The sequence below is a fragment of the Saimiri boliviensis genome, chromosome 19 (assembly GCF_048565385.1).
Source record: "Saimiri boliviensis isolate mSaiBol1 chromosome 19, mSaiBol1.pri, whole genome shotgun sequence".
In the NCBI taxonomy this organism is placed as follows: Eukaryota; Metazoa; Chordata; class Mammalia; order Primates; family Cebidae; genus Saimiri; species Saimiri boliviensis.
Window position 1 is genome coordinate 18,966,509 of NC_133467.1, and position 13,770 is coordinate 18,980,278.

Below are 13,770 nucleotides of genomic sequence, written 5' to 3' on the forward strand. Positions count from 1 at the left end.
CTGTCTGCCACTTACTAATCTTTGACAGATTTTTAAATTTTCCAAATCTCAGTTTCCATACCTATTAGATTGGTATTATAATAGTATTTCATAGTGTTGTTAGAAATGTAAAGGCAATACGTACAAGCAGTTTAGCACAGTACCTGGCATGGAGAAAGTCAATAGTAATTAAAACACAGAGAGTGAGTGTACTTTTGCAACTTGATTAATGAAGGCTATCCAGGCTATCCCATTGTTTTGTGATTGTTTTTGTCTGCCCTTCCTTTTACCTATCATGAGTGAGCTGTTTGTGACAACACTGATGTTCTGAGTCACTGAACTAGTTAAAGAAGCAAATTTCAAAGCCACAGTTACTTTGTGAGCCCTCAGGGCAAGAGGAATGAGCAATTTCAGCCTCCACAGAAACTTCTGCCAGAATGAATGCGCTGGGCAGGGCAAGCTGGTGTTTCCCAGGAATCTCTCTGACAAAGTGACAAGAAGTGCTCTACCGAGACCACACAAATGCTACATGAAACCCACACGATGGGCTCGCTCAACAAATCAATATGTAAACCCATCCCCAAGGGAAGAGCAGACGACGAGGGAAGCCACAAACAGAGGCAAACTAAGAACTCTGTGGGGCTCTCCTCCAGCCTGAGACCCCTGCCACAAAATGGAATCCAGAGGCCTGTTGTTTACATCTGAACAAAGCCAATGCTGAATCCCAGCAAAGGGTCCTGAAGAGTAGCCCTGGCCAGTTTATGACTGCCAGAGACAGTGCTATAAAAATAGCTTTAAAGACACAACTCAGGGTGCAGGGCTGTGAGCCAGAAACAGAACATGGAAACTGAGCCTTTTCATGCCCCGGAAGTATAAACAAACAAGCCACCACCAGCCTGACCCTCATACTGGAAGAAGTGGGGCATGGTGCACTATTTCTAGAACTTATAGGAGTGCTCGAGAGAGCACAAAATGCATGGAGCAGAGGAGCATGTGTGTGGTGGAAGACAGGTAGATTATTAGAGGAGACATCCAAGAGCTTTTTAAACCTCCTCCAGTGCCAAGATTTGGAGCCACAGCCCGCGAAAGGAACATTTTGCCTGGCACCCTGGATGCAGCATTGAAGACATTTTGGATGCAGCACTTAAAAAGGCTCCCAGTGAAAGTATATATTAACTCCTCTTTTTTACAAAAGAAAATAAAAACTTTCATATTTAGAGTAGCTTATGTCAGAATTAGATAATTTAGGAGGAAGACCTGAACAGAAATCTAACTGCAAGAGCCAAATATGATAGCCAGTATGAAGGCAGACACTCAAATCTGTTTAGAAGTTGAAAGTCAAAATAAAGAAGCAATGCATTTTAAATGGGCTGTACAGCACAAGAAAAAAGAACAAGGTTTGGCTGCCTTGATAAGGCAAAGGCCACAGAGGCTGAGGAATTAGGGAAGCAGTGTTGGTGCTGCCCATCAGCTCTAATCCAAGCCCTGTGGAGGCCAGGACTCTTTTGGCCACAAAGACCCCCAGGTATACACTTCATAAGGCCCCACTGGGCCACCCTGAGCTCCCCACCACATGGAGTGTCTTCCTGCAGCTCTCTTTATCTCTGCTTCCTACATCTGTCCTTATGGCTCTGCCGCTCACCCTCCTGGAATCCATTTATGTTGCCAGTTTGTACCACCTGTGGGAGGTAATTCATTCCATAAATTTATTACTTGCTGCATGAAGTAGTATTTCCGCTGACTTGTCCTGAACTTGCCCCACTTGTGGTTCCAAAGCACTGCTATATTTCAGGATCTGATGAACAAGTCTGTGCTCATCGTATCCACATCATTTATAGTCTGATCATTTCCTCCTAACAGCCCTCTCCTGGTCAGCAGCCCTGTGACTTCCACTCAATTCCTCAGAGCATCCAGGTTGCTGTTTGGGGACCTTCCCTAACCCCATTTTAACCTTCTAGACCTTCTTACAGTGTTGCAGGCAAGAATACACCACAGTTACTGGTAAGAGAAAGAAAATGTCCTCAATTTAAAATTTCCCACACCTGAAGAATGTGTCCAATTTTGTGCAGCACTGTTCTGGGTGCAACCACATTATAAAAGACACAGCTTCTAGACTCAGAGTTTGCAAACTCATGGGAAACTGTCTTCGGGCAGCACAGGTTGGTCAGTACTGGCCAATACTGCAAGTTAACCTGTCTGAAACAGGGCGTTGCCAAGAAGAAATCCAAGTGTAGTCAGTCTTAGCTTCAAAGCAGACTAAGTTCAATACTCAGCACTCCATTGATTTTCACAGTATCTGAGAGGGAGTCAACACCTGTTTTCTGCAACATACGGATGTGAAACCAGAGATCAAAAGGTGCTAAAGCTAGTGAGAGGTGGTCAAAAAGGGGTTCCAGTTTCCAGTCTTAGTTCACAAATCTGCTTATTTGGGCTTCTTAAAAAAAAAAAAAAAAACTTAATATTTTGTTTCACTCCATTTAGTGCCCACAGAGAAAGTCAATAGTTTCTTAACCACCTTCAACTATCCTTAGTGAAAACAAGAAAAATAATAAGGATTAAGCAAAATGTAATGGCTCTGTTGCTGCCTGGGGCTGTTCATGAGTTCATAGGAGTTGGGATTTTACTGCCAAGAGAATAAAATGGTAGGTGAGTGCTCCAACCTACTTTTTCATAAGGGATGCATCATCCACCCAGAGTGAAAACATCCTGGCCAGATGCCCACTTCTTTTCTTCTGCATAATTGGGTCTTCTAGTAGTGTCAATACAGCAACAGACTTTGCAGGCTTGGCAGTCTAGTGGGAGAAAATCCACCATCCAGCCCACCTATAAGTCCCAATTTCTCTGCCATGGGAGTTGCATGTTTTCAGCACTAGACTTTTCTCCATATTGAGATAGCTAGAGACACCATCTTATGGATGACCCCTGGTTTCCTTTCTACTATCAGACAACCATGTCCATGAAGCCCTGAGCTCAACTTGATTGCCCTGTTTTTCTCATTTAGTTTCTTCCTCTTTTCTCTTAAAAGCAACCCTACATACCCATCACCCTGGCCAGAACCAATCTGTAATGTTGCTCCAGACTTCCAGAAAAGCATTTTCTATGGCATCCCCACAATAGATGTCATTCAAGACTCACACATGATCCCTGCTCAAGTGCGGAATTCCTTCACAGAAGGCAAATTCCTCCTCTATAGGTGATATGGTGGTAAAAGGATGCATTGAGGGGTTGGAAACACTTGGATTCAAATCTGGCTCGACCAATTATTAGCTATGTGACATTGAGGAATTTCCTTAGCTTCCTCTGAACCACAATTTCCTCACCTGTACAATGAGGATAATATAACATCTCATAAATGTGCTGTGAAACGTTGAATAGTATAAATGTGTGTAACCCTCCAGGCAGAAGACTTTCATTCCCATATCTTCAGGCTGGTATTCAAGGCCTTACTATCATCCATCCCAGGCCTGTCTTCCTCATGGCCCTATTAGACTCTATATTCTGGCCTTAAGCTCCAGGAGTTTTAGAGGAACCTACTGTACATAGGTAGACAATTCCATGCTTAAAGTATCATTACTAATTTGAACTTCTCCTAACTTGGGAATCTAGTCTTCCTTTGAAAGAAAACCTTTATTTTCTCCTATTTCTAAGTATTTTTGGCATTCAAGCTGGATAGCAGGTTTTCTCTTTGGCCTTTCAACTCAGAGCCACGTGGTTTCTCCGGAATCAACAGAAAGGAATCTCTTGAAGCTCAGTTGCAACAAGTGGTTGCAGCTGTCATTTTAATGCCCACCTGCAGGAGCCAAAGGACACCGATACGCAGGCCCAGTCAATGGTGGGCAAGTCCTGGCTCAGCACCTGGCACCTGGGCACGTGGCAAATACAGCCGATGGAACAGCATCTCAGGTCCTTGTCAGGAAGGACCTCCCAGGATGACACGAGGAGGCACCTGAGATGCTCCACAGCCAGGTTCTGGCATCCCCCTGCCCCTTTTCCCACCCACAGTATCCCTGGAGGCAATGAACAAGCCCCGGATCATCAGAACTTTGTGTCTGGAGTCCCCTATTCAACCGTGGCGCAGGCCTTTTCATCTCCTAGCATCCCATGTGCTCGGAACTAGACCCAAGAGATCTGAATAACAAGTAGATGGAGAGCAACCGAGGAGAGGGAAGAACCCCTGAGAACGTTTTGGAAAAAAGAACAGCTTTCCCCTCCATCTTTGCTTCTGACAGCTCCTGGGGCGCAGTTCTCCTTAAAGCCTCCAGGGAGCAGAGGCAAAGATTCTAAAGAGGCGAAAGGCAGCAAACAGAATGCCTATCTGTCCTGATGTTACCTGCACCCCTTGAAGCACCCAGCGTTGACTAGAGGGGCCTGTCATGCTCATTTGTCCAGATAAGACATCTGAGCCTTCAGCCAACCTGCCGCCTGGTCTCCCTCTCCAACGCCTCCCACCCCTTCCAGGAAGGCCGCTCTATTAGGCACCTGTTTTCCCTGAAGCCGGGTTTGCCCGGAGTTGTGTGTCCCGTCCCTGGAACATTGGCACGTCTGTGAAATACACTGGGGCTGGTTCCGCAGCGGCTGTGTCCTGAAGGAGGCGTGTTCCGGGACTGAGGGGGCAAGGACGCGTCATGGCGGGGGCGGGAGCCACTGGCGGGAAGACGGGGAAGGGAGGGCGCGTCTGGGGCGTGTGCGCCCCAGGCCAGAGGCACCCGAGGTGGGCCGGTCCCGGATGGAAAGCCTGGGCCGAGCCCCAGCAGCGGGCAGGCCCGCGAGGCAGATTCAGGAAGTTGTGCCTCTGACATCAGGGGCAGGACGGAGTTGGAGCGAAACCTCAACTATGCCCGGCGTCGGCCCGCAGGAGGGCAGGGCACACAGAGGGCGCTGTCCTCGGCGGCAGCGGCAGGTACGCGCGGCGGCGGGGCGGGGCGGGGCGCGGCGGGCGGCTCCCGGGACCTCGGCCGGCCCCGGGGCCCTCCACGCCAGACCTGGCTCGGGGTGGGAGGACAGGGGCAACCAAAAAGGAGCACAGAACTCGCCGCCCGGCCCAGGGCGCTGTCAGACAGGGCAGCACCCGGGAGATCCCGGGGCGACCACGCCTGCGGGAAGCGCTTCTGCGGACCGAAAGGTGAGTTTCTGCCCTTTTTGTTATGTATTTTTAAAATGCATTTTTAAGAGCCCTCTCTTTGGAAAGGGACGAACACTTACTTCTTTCTTTAGAAGGATGAGACCTGCCCTAGAGATACAAGCAGCCTCTTGCGCCTTCACTGCTAGCTCTGGTGTTTCCCTCCTTCGCGCGGACTCTCCGGAGCCTTCCCCTCTGCGCCTGGGCTGAGTGCACATGGGCGCCGCGGAGGGCGCCGGGAGCTGCTTTACCCCAGCTGCCGGTGGGAGCGCTTTGAAGGGGACAGATGGACATTCTGTTTGCTACTGAGAGAGCCAAGGCCTGGGACCTTCCAGAAAGCGTCGCGGGCTTAGGTGTTTCTAAATCTTTCTAGGTGAAGCCCGATTTTCTCTGGGGTTAAGGAACTGGCCAAAACGAAAATATGGCCTGGAGCCCCGGGCGGAGAGGAAACCTGTTTGTTATTCTGAGAGTTTCCAGGGAGCTTGCTGTGCCATAGACTGCTAATTAACTTCTTTGACTCTCTCAACGGTCCCACTCCCAGACCCGCATCCCACCCGTGAAGGTAGAATGGGGGACATAATAGGGCCTGTTTCTAACATTCTGAAGAGCTTTACGGGGATTCTTCATATGATCATAGAGTCAGATAAACTATAGATGATAGCTAGTGGGAAGCCCAGTCCCGCCTAACCGAAAGGGAAACCGAAGCACACTCACCCTAATTTAACCGAGAACACCGGTGGCCAGCAGGCCATGCTACTTAGCGGGATTGCGCCACGGACTGTGTTGCACGAGGAAGGGAAGGAAACGAGCACTGGAGCATCTTGGAAGCGCCTCCTTTCTAAAGCAGTTGTATTTCATTCGCTCAGCTGCAGCTCATAAGGACCTGAAGCTAATTTAAAGAACCCTGGTTCTGAAGTTCTGTTAGATAATGGGAGAGGCTTGAGTTACAAAGAGCAGGACTTAAAAATTGCATTGATATAACTTGTTCCTAACCCTTTTGCAAATGGTTTGCAAGGTCTGTCTACAGACTTCTGCAAGGGTCTTAACAGCTTTTAAGCTAGTTCGGCTGCATCAGCCACTTAGTCTGATGTGCCTGCCCTTCACCCAGTGCTGGGCTGAAGAGGCAGCTGTACCAGAAAATCTGATCAAGTGTTACCTTTTGCCTGAAATCCGGCCTCTCCTTCCTCACCCCAGACACAATTTTAGCAAAGAGATGCATTGTAAAACAAATGTTTATCTGGCCTCCATACATTGTCAATATTTCGCCTGTGAAATGAAGAGTATGACTTCTGTCCTCTTCCCTAAAGATAAACTCAAGAGAATAATAAACACTCGACAAGCTAAATTACTGATTTCACCAAAGAGGGAGGTGCATCCATTCCATACATTCAGTCAATATTTAACAAACCTACTGCGTGCTGGCCAGTATGTCAGGGCCTTGGAGTCCAAAGATAATTAGATGGTTTCCACTTTTGAGGAGCTTCAGTCTGGTGAGACAGATACAGAAACAAACTACAGTTCAGGACAATATACATCATAATAGCAGTGGCTACAGGGCTCTGACTAATCCAGGGGAAAGGGCAGGAGATCCTTCCCCAGAATTATCTGTTAAGTCCACATCACAGAAGTGATGGATGAGCAGGGTCTTGAAAACGACTAGGAGTTCCCAGGGAAAGCGTTTGAACAAAGGAAAGAGTGTATGCAAAGTCCACGGCAGGTAGAGGAACATGTGTAATAGGAATTACACTGTTAGACAGAGAAGGGCGAACTCCCTCCTATGGGAAGCCATTTTTGGTTTTTTTTAAGCAGAGGAAGGATTTGGTCAGATTCGTGTTTGGAGAAAGAATTATTGGCCAGATGGAGACTGGCTTAGAGAGATGGGAAGCAGAGATAATGAAGACCTCAGCTAAGACAATGGCAGTGGGAAATGGGGAAAGGAATGGATTTTAGGAAGTACAATAAAAAGTACCTGGTGACCAAGTGAAGATGGTAAGCAGGGAATGAGTTGAACAGAGGGTGATTATAAGGTGTTGAGTGGGATAGGCAGGGGAAGGTATATTGTGGAGCCATTAATAAAAATCTTGTAAGCTATAGAAGGAGTGGGCTTGGGAAGCGGATTGTAGAGAAGGCAGTGATGAACACTTTAGACATACGTAAGTTGAATATGCCCAGGAAATGTCCAGGTGGAGTAAGCGGTTGGGTATACAGGTCTGGAACTTAGGGAAGGTGGAAGGCAGCTAAAGAGGCCTGTGGTAGCACCACACCGGTGCTGAAGAGTCTTATATTTGTCAGTAGTGGCCTATAGATATTATTTTCATATCATATGGTAACTTTCAGATGACTTTCTCCAGACACTCAAGGCTTTCTCAGGATACCTTGGAGGATACGTAATTAAAAAAATGATGGAGAGAATTCTGGGTTCGTGACACACAGATAGTAAAGATGCATTTAATTATCACTCCCTCATGTGAAAAATTAATACTTAGTTCCATTGTAAGATCTGTGAAGACCTCTCCAGAACTCATACTCCGAGTCTTTAGTTGCCCACCCATGTGTGAGGGAGTCCTGCCTTCATGAAAACAAGGAGGATGATCTCTCCGACTAATTCCAGACCCTTACACCCTTACAGAGTAGGTCTTTAGGTCTGACTGCCAGTGCTCAGCTTGGGATCTTGTGTGACCTACATGGAAAAAAAAAAAAAAAAAAAAAAAAAAAACCTTAAACTTAGAGCTAGACATACATATATGGCTTAACCACTTATTAGCTGACCTTGAACAAGTTCTTGAATCCCTCAGCTTCATTTACCTTATATTTAAAATAGGGATAATTATTACCAGCACAACGGTTAGAATCAGAATCAAATTGAAAAAGAAAGTTCATTTAATGTGCTACATAAATTGTTTAAGACTCTATAAAAATGTAAGGGACTTTATTATTATTTCTAATCTTGCCTCTTGAAACTACCAAAATTAGATGGACTGTGTAGGTGTAGGCTCTGGGCAGCATCTTTGGCCCAGACTTGTGGCTGTCTTATTGTATGACATATTTTAAGGCAGTAATTATAAGTCTCCTTCCATCACATCAGTGACGTGCATCTACTCTGACCTCTTTTGTACTCCTTAGCTAAAGTGGTCAGAGCCCAAAGAAGTCACTGCTCTGCTAATGTTTATGCAGGTTGTATACTGCACAAGGACTCCTGGGAGCTGAAAGCATCCAGTATTCCACCTGCTATGCCTTAGACCCACCCCACTTGCAGCTGAGTCCACATGGAGGAGATACCTTTTTCTAATTCTCACCAAGGTGCTGATTTAACCCATTTAATCCAATGGCCCTGAATCTGACCATCAGTCAATGGCTTGGATATATTTGTGATTTTTCCCTCCCCCAACCAGGGAAGACTGACTTATTCCAACCCCATGAAGTTCGAATGTTATGCCAACATCACAAACTTTCAAGTAAACAGAGTCTAAGCTGTTGATGAAAAAAAGGAAGTAACCACAGATTCAGAGACTTCAAATGGAAAAACATTTCTGAGAGGAGCCAACCCCACCCCTTCACTTCACAGATGAGCAAACCACAGTTCAGGGAGGGGAAGTGTGTGCCCAGTCGCACAGCTGGTTAACGGAGAGGGGCCAGAATCCAAGTTCTGTCTGTCTCTGCTCAGGAATACCCAATACTATCCAGGGTCTCGATCACCTTATGTATCTTGCATGCACAGATACAGCTAGGCATTCAAATGCCTGCAGAAAGGTGAAATGAAAAGATTATACCTGAAGTTCAAATCCTTCCCCAGTGGCCTCTGGGGCAAACTAGGAGAAGACTCTCAAGGGATACGGGTAGTTCTCAACTTTTTTGGGAGGACAGAGTCTTGGTCTGTCACCCGGGCTGGAGTGCAATGGCGCAGTCTTGGCTCACTACAACCTCCACCTCCGGGTTCAAGCAATTCTCCTGCCGCAGCCTCCCAAGTAGCTGGGGTTACAGGTGCCTACCATCTTGCCTGGCTCATTGTTGTATTTTTAGTAGAGATGGTTTCACCATGTTGGCCAGGCTGGTCTCAAACTCCTGACCTCATGATCCTCCCACCCTCGACCTCCCAAATGCTAGGATTACAGGCGTGAGCCACCGTGCCCGACCGGTTCTGAACTTTTAAGCCAACCTCCATACCACCCTTGTCTCTTCTGTTTCCTCAGTTTCAATCCTTAAAGTTTTCTCAGGAGTTCCCAAAGACCCCTCAAGAAGGGAAACAACATTGGGTGCCTTAATTAACTAAAACCCTCTTAGCATTTCATCAAACTTCTCTGGAAGAGTGTTTTTGCCTCAGAGATCAGAATGAGCTAGAGACCAGTGAATGAGCTGGCATTACACATCCAATATCAATATGTAACTTACCATTCAGTGAGAAGGACTCCACGTGAAAACTGGGCATTCAGGAGACTTGTCACAGACACCATATACTTCTTCCCTCCCTGCACAGCAAAAGAAAAATGGAGTGCAAATTCTTTGAAGGGCCAGAGCCCAGCCCAGGTTTCTAGCTTTTCTCCCACATTGGTCTAAGCCATCTGAACAGAGCATCATCTGGGGACATAAGTAGACATTTAGTGGAGACCAGAAAAGGGTAGCTACGTTCCAAAACGAACCTCACACAAGCACAAGATTTCTTTCTCAGGGGCAGCTCCCAAGGGACATGGCAGCATCCAAACGCAATCCCCACCCCTGGGAAGAGACTCGCTCCCACGATTGTAAGCAAGCCGCTCCATGGAGTTTGTCACTAAGAAATAAAACAAAACCTAACCATTGCTATATTTCTTGGTCAAAATGGAAGAGATGATTATATTTAGAAGCCACTGCAGACATGCCCTTGCTCTTGACTATAACTTTCTCCCGGTGGGATATTTTTCAGTTAAGTTTCATTCTCCTCAAATACAACCCTAATTTCAAACTGGATAGTCTTCAGAAAAGCCCATCCACCTTTTTTTTTTTTTTTTTTAGTTTTCCAGGCAAGTCACAAAAAGAAAATTGGCAGGAGAGAGGAAAATAATAGATGAATTATTATGCAACAATAAGAAGAGTTGCATATGATAGTATGTTTAGTCTCCAAATTGTCCTGAGAGGTAAAAGAACTGTGGACTACAGGTTCAGAAGTGGTGTAGAGGCTGGGGTTCAGGGGCAGAGAGAGAGGCAGTGGGAATGGGGAAGTCCCATGAGCTTAGTATTACAGGAACAGAATAGTACAGTGGACATGCTGTGTATTAACGTGAATGACAGGTGACAGTAGCTACCATAAAAGAGAAGAATGCTGCACTCTGAGTCAAGAGCTTCTTGTTCCCTCCCCAACCCAAGTAAGATACTGAGTGTGCATCTCTCTGCTCGTGGTTTCTAACCTGTGATTCCTCTGCTGCCCCATGCGCCAAAGTTCCAGCTTTCAAATGCCCCTCTGCATGTGACCCTCTTGTGCCAAAGCCCTGGCTGTGGCCTGCAAGCGCCAGACAGCCACTCATACTCATTGGCCTGAAACCACCCAGGAACTAACACCGGGGTCAAAGTGACCTTCCCAGCGATTAGGAACCCAGAGTAAACAAATGTCCACCCAACCTTTCTTGGCTCCCACGAATTTTCAGTGTGCATGCTAGGCTCTCAGTAACTGCTTGTTGAATGGTGGTATTAAGAATTTAAGGCATACATTCCTGCCCACCCCCTACCAGGTGACTTTAGGAGCACATCACAACATGTGTAGTTTCTTCAACCTTATGCTAGGGAGATGTGTCAACGCCAAAAGAGAGTAAGTTACTCTTAAGGCCAGTCCTGCAGACTTAGCTTATCTATGAAACCCCTTCCTTATAAACGATTGATGGCTTCCACTCTCCCTTCTCTTTCCCCACCTTCCACTTCTGACCTGAAACTTCCCTCCTGCCCAAGGCCCACAATCTGCTGAGTAGCAGTTGCCAGCACAGCACAGCAGTGGCCTAGATAAAAGCCTCCGGGCTCATTACATGAGTGACCCACACCATCCCATAATGAAACCTCCACTGGGAAAGGGGAACACACTTGCACACCACCTCACCAGATGCTACCTGCTCCGAGCTTTCCTAGTTTCCAAATGAGAAACTCAGATCTTGCCCTGCAAGACATTTGGACCAAAGCCTTCAGGAGTACAGGAAGAGAGCAGTGCTTTGCCGGGTGCCTTGCTGATTTCCAAAGACTCTGCTCTTCCTGGTTTTGCAGAAGGACGTCATTGACCCCCTTGAGGAAAGAGTCGGGTTTTGACTATTTTCAGTGGGTGGATAGCACAGCTTTCCAATGCTGGCCGTGGAAAGAACACCTCATTTCCAGACAAAGGCACTGCAGTCCTCCACACTGTCTGGGTCAAGGGAGGAGACACAGTCACAGAGCATGTGCCACAGGGGAAGAAGGTCGGATGCTCTTGACTGACATTTTCCAGGAATAAGATTTTGGTGGTTTATAAAATATTATTCCTTCAAGGTAGGGCCTGAGGGTAAGGGGAAAAGTACTTAAATCACTAGGCATGTGGGCATTCAACATTGGCATTGGCATGAATGGATACACACTAAAAAGATAACAGACAACATTTTCTATTTCTCAAACAATAACAAACTCTGCTGTTCATTTCCTTATGCCATCTATTAGTTTTCAAGAAATTTTGTTATTTCCTCTTCCACTTTAATTGAGTCAAATTTACATAAAATTAACTATTTTAAAGTGAATAGCTCAGTGGCATTTAGTACATTCAAAATGTTGTGCAATCACCCCTCCATCTGGTTTCAAAACATTTTCATCACCCCAAAATAAAACCCCACACCCGTTAAGCGACTTCTTCCTGTTGCTTCCTCTTCCCAGCCCCCAGCAACCACCAGCCTGCATCCGACCTCTATGCAGTTGCTTATTCTAGATATTTCATATTAATGGAATTATACAGTATGTCACCTTTTGCTATTGGCCTTTTCTACTTAGCATGTTTTCAGGGTTCAAGTATGTCGCAGCATGTATTGATACTTCATTCCCTTTATGGCTGAATAATATTCCATAATAGTTCATCTGTTTATTCATTGACCCACAGCTGAGTTGTTTCCACCTTGTGGCTATTGTGAATAGTGCTGCTGTGAACAAGGGTTTGTTTGAATACCTGATTTCAGTTCTTTTGGGCATAAAGCCAGGAATGGAATTGCTGGATCATATGGTGATTCTACCTTTACCATTTCTGAGGAGTTGCTAAACTGCTTTCTTTTCCTGAACATTTTTATTTTATTTTACTTATAAATTCATTTTATTTTACTTATAAATTCATTTTCCTTTCTTGAAGATAATACACATACTAAGTGGCATACCTTTTCCTATTTGATCTCTTAATTGGTGCATTTGGCCTTGTGCTTTAATAAAAGATATCTTTTATTAAAGGCATTTATTAAAATTGCCTCTTATTGCCCTATATAGATTCAGGATTATTGGATTCTTGAGATAGGAAATATTTGGGGGTAAACTAAAGCCCCAAGCCCCTTTTTGGTATAAATGAATAGGAAGTAACAGCTAACAACAGCAACATTTATGGGTACTATATCTGGGCCAGGGATAACATTAAGCACTTTACCTGTTTTCTCTTATTTAACCCTCACGTCAACTCAACAAAATAGGTACTACTACAGATTGAGTATTTCTTATCCAAAATGCTTGGGACTAGACATGTTTTGGATTTCAGATTTTTTTTTTCAGATTTTAGAATATTTTTATTATAATGGAATGACCAGTTCAGCATCCCTAATTCAGAATCCAATGTGCATTTCAGTGTTCTATCAGTGCGCAAAAACTTTTAGATCTTGGAGCAATTCGGATTTTGGATTTTCGGATTAGGATTAGTCAACCTGGAACATCCTTATTTTATAGAAGAAGAAATTGAGGTCTCTACCAAGAGCTAAGTGCTCTTTCCCAGCTCCTGCGAGGGAACTCTGCAGCTGCCACCACTGATGAGTAAGAAGCCATTCTGTTTCCCAGGAGAGTGCAGTCATTTTGGCAGACAGGTCAAGAGGCAGTTATAACACAGTGTTATAAAAGCTATGGTAGGTGTCATGACAGGGACCCAGAGGTAGAGCACTTAGCCTGGCCCTAGGCTGTAGACTTTTCAGAGGAGATGAAATCTAAGTCTCTTTGTTTCTTGATAAGCCCGTGGGACCCTTGGTAACGTCTGACCCTCCCCAGGCACCTTCTGACTTCTGTACTCCATCATTGCATTTCCAGGGCACAGTGTCTGGCACATAGTTGCCACTTATTAAACGTTGGTTAATAAATACACGTGCTTCTGTAGAAGGAACTCCCAGCCCTATCACACTGTCATGGAAAATCCTATGCCTGTATTTCAACTCATAGGTTTTGTCAAAACAGATGTGACCTGGGGTGGGGCAAGGAGATGAGAAGAGGTCTCCAATGGCTTTGGCTGTCCTGTGTCTCTGAACAGACACTATGTGCATGAGAAGACGACAAGGGAAGAGGGAGAAGAAGGGTAGGGAGTGGGGCAGGAGGCCTTGCGGTGGCACTGTGTGAGGCTGGCCCATGCTGAGGGAGGAGACTCTAATGTGACGTGAGATCCCAGAGAATGAATGAACTGGGAAACCTCTTCTCTAAACTCTAGTTTCTCCATTTCAACTTGCTTCAAAGACTCCTAT

General features: G+C 45.7%; 1 protein-coding gene and 1 long non-coding RNA gene across 16 annotated transcripts in view; one reads left to right on the forward strand and one right to left on the reverse strand.

Annotated features, from left to right (window-relative positions):
• The window catches only part of LOC104650938 (uncharacterized), a 224,068-nt gene extending 218,445 nt beyond the window's left edge, over nt 1–5,623 (reverse strand). For 11 of the 12 annotated variants that reach the window (XR_012515147.1, XR_012515144.1, XR_012515141.1 and 8 more), the window contains exon 1: nt 4,459–4,737. This is a non-coding gene — a long non-coding RNA (uncharacterized LOC104650938). Of the gene's footprint in view, nt 1–4,458; nt 4,738–5,181 lie in introns of those variants that run through there. The other variant, XR_012515142.1, reaches the window with a different exon arrangement.
• KIAA0040 (KIAA0040 ortholog) overlaps nt 4,644–13,770 on the forward strand; it is a 32,431-nt gene continuing 23,304 nt past the window's right edge. For 3 of the 4 annotated variants that reach the window (XM_010336101.3, XM_074390182.1, XM_039460103.2), the window contains exon 1: nt 4,909–5,101. The gene's annotated coding sequence lies outside the window, so the exon portion shown is untranslated. Of the gene's footprint in view, nt 4,880–4,908; nt 5,102–13,770 lie in introns of those variants that run through there. The other variant, XR_012515137.1, reaches the window with a different exon arrangement.